We start from the raw sequence: 3374 nt of genomic DNA on the forward strand, positions 1-3374 counted from the left end.
CTCCTCCCTGGGGGATGGACAGCAGAGAAGAGGGTGGAGGGAGACGTCGGACAGTGTAACTTATGACAAAACTATAATAATTCCTGAATTATGAAGGGTTCAGGAGGGAGGGGGGATGGAGGGGGAAATGAGCAAATGATATTAAGGGCTAAAGTAGAGGGCAGCAATGTACATATGTACTTGACTCAATGGATGTATGTATGGACTGTGATAAGAATTGTACGAGCCCTCAATAAAATAATTTAAAAAAAGAATGAGGGTAACAAATGTACAAATGTGCTTTATACAATTGATGTATGTATGGATTGTGATGAGTTGTATGAGCCCCCAGTAAATGACTTAAAATAAAAAATAAAAAAAAGCGTTGTAGATACATCATCGCAGTCACCTAGTTCTAGGGCTCTCTCTCCCACCCAGCTTCGTCTTGGTTGCCATTAGTTTGATATCTGTTTTCCATCATTTGACTTTCAGTCTGTTTTATTTTTGTGTTTAAGGTGTGCTTCTTATGCAGCATATTGCTGGGGCCCGTTTCCTCATTCATCCTGCTGCTGCCTGACTTGCCTGATGGATTTAATCCATTAACAAATGAGCGCTGCTATTGTGCTCTCGGGGTTTTTGCAGTGTGTGTGTGTGTGTGTGTGTAATTTGTTTTTTTTGTTCATTGTAGTGTTCTGTGCTGAGTATGTTTTTTGATGGGCTTTCTTTTAATTTTTTCCCTGTTATTTTACCATTTACTAGATCTTTGCAATTTCCCTCTTATTTCGATGAGGTTTTCCCATTTTCTTCGAGGTTACTTTGTTCTTTATTATTTTATTCATTAGTTTAAACCAGTCTGTTCTTTCTTGGGAACCATCTGACTTCTCTGTTTGAATGTGTGTATCTACACGATTCCGTCTATTTATTTTCCAGTGGTCTCCATTGCAGAATTGTTTTTCTGGCTCACTATTTGTGTCTTGTGAGTTTGTTTGATTGTGAGTACTGCGTTAAGGGAGTTGGCTTCTGGGTGGTGGTGTCTTGTTCGTTGACTTCAGGCTGCTGTCTGGTGGTGCTCCAAAGACTTCCCCTTAGAAATTTCTGTAAGTTTGGTCTTATTTTTCAAACTTCCTTTCATTTCTCCTTATCTGGAAATGCCCATATTTGAGATTTGAGAGATAATTTTGATGGATATATGAGTCTTGGTTGACAATTGTTTTTTTTTGTCACGGTTTCTGTATGTTATTCCATTATCTTCTTACCTACGTGGGTTCTCCTAAAAAATCAGAACTTTGTCTTATCGTTCCCCTTTGTAGGCAGTTTCCCCCGCATCGTGCCTTGTCTTTGATAGCGGAAAGTTTGATTATGATACGTTAGGGTGATTTTTGTTGTGGATCGATCCTGTCTAAAGTTCTTTCAGCTTCTTGAAGGGTTATTCTCTCCTGTCTCAAGATTTAAAGGAAAGTGTCTTCAGGAAGCTCTTGACAATTTTTTCTGTTTGTCCCCATGCACCTTTTTTTTGGTTTTGGAATACTATGAGATGTATATTATTCCTTCTCATCGTTTCCCACATGAATCTTACAACTTTCTTGGACATGTTGTGTTGTTTTCGTTGATTGTGATTGTCCAGGGAGACTTGCTGTTCCCCTCTCTGCGTATGGAACACCAGGACCGGTTCCATGCTGTGGCTCGAGCTGTTCATCTTGTCACTGGTCAGTGGAGAATTCACCCGTCTGCCCCTGTGTCCACAGATGGACCTGTGCACCTCTTACCCCTCTCCCTGTTGTGTGTTTGGCTCACTCACCTATCCTTTCCTCAGAGACCCAGGGCTATGTTCCCCTCAGCATTTCTGATGCTTTCATTGCAGAGAGGATGCTCAGCGAGTCTTGCCCAGGTGGCCAAGTGTCAGATGCTCCGTTTTTATACTGCTTTATGACCTTCTTTCACTAGGCAATATGTCATCACATATTCCCACCCAACACTTCTATAGGCTGCATAGGGTTGGCCTGTATGGATGTAACTTCACCCCTATTGGACAATGAGGTCATTTCTCATTTTTCACTGTCATGCCTGGAATCCTAACCTAGGGTGAGAGGATGGCTTTGTCTGTGTGAACGTAGTCTCTCAGAACTTGGCCCATCTTCGTTATTGTGAAGGGTCTCTCTGCTCCTTTGCAGGAGGATCGAGTAGTTGATCTCATTCATCTTTACACTCTGCAAGAGAGCCCCTCTTTAGATCTGCCATCCATTCCCCCAGATGGGCTGAGTTTAGTATAGAACTCTGTCTATAGGCATGAAGGTCACAAAGGACAGATACATACACAGTCTTTATCTCTTTTTTAATGATCAAAGTCTTATCTGTAGAAATGACAGAAAAGAAAGGCAAAAATCATCAGCTACCCCATAAACCAGGTCAATTCTGAGTCAGGCCCACCTATGGACAATAAGATAACATGTTACCTTGGTTCTGAGTCAGCCCCATGATCAAGCATTAGTATTTTCAAGCCTATTGTTGAGACCATTGTGATGGACTGTTAGCCAAAAGGTCAGCAGTTCAAACCCACCTGCCACTCTGAAGGAGAAAGCTGTGGCAGCATGCCCCCTTAAAGAGCACAGTCTTAGATGCCCCAGGGGCGTGCCTCCTTCCTCCCTCTGGGCTGCTATGAGTTGGAATCTACTTGATGGCGACGGGGTTGGATCTCTCGACGCCAGTCCATCTCACGCAGGGTCCTCACCCAGGTTGGTCCTCTTCTTCACCAAAAACGATGTCTCCCTCTAGCAGGCAATCCCTCCTGATGACATTCCAAAGCAACCGAGGCAGTCAGGCAATGTTCGGTTGTCTTCCTAAGGTTTTCCTTGGCTTATGCTGTGGAAATAAATCAGTAGGCCTTTCTCTCTAGTCTGGATAGTCCATTGAAAGATGTCCGCTGTGGATGGCCCTGCTGGTTGGTGTTGGAAATACTAGTGGCTGGCTTCCAGCACCCCGGAACAGTCAAGCCATCACAGTAAAATAACACTGAGATGCCTGGAAGGGATCAAAGCGGAAACCTTTGTTGTCAAGGCCATTCTGACTCATAGCAACCTTCAAAGACAGGGCACAGCTGCCACACAGTGTGTCCAGGCTGAAATCTTTCCAGAAGCAGGCTTCCACTTCATTCCTTCTCAGCACAACTCGTGGGTTTGAACCCCCGACCTAGGGGGGTGGACAACAGAACAGTGGGTGAAGGGAGACGTCGGTCAGTGTAAGACATGAAAAAAGAATAATTTGAAGAAAGCTGATGGTGCCCGGCTATCAAAAAGTATAGCGTCTGGGGTCTTAAAGGCTTGAAGGTAATCAACTGGCCATCAAGCTCAGAAGCAACAAAGCCCACATGGAAGAAGCACACCAGCCTATGCAACCAC

The sequence above is a fragment of the Echinops telfairi genome, unplaced genomic scaffold (genome assembly GCF_000313985.2).
Source record: "Echinops telfairi isolate 266 unplaced genomic scaffold, ASM31398v2 ScPeMD7_7458;HRSCAF=8496, whole genome shotgun sequence".
In the NCBI taxonomy this organism is placed as follows: domain Eukaryota; kingdom Metazoa; phylum Chordata; class Mammalia; order Afrosoricida; family Tenrecidae; genus Echinops; species Echinops telfairi.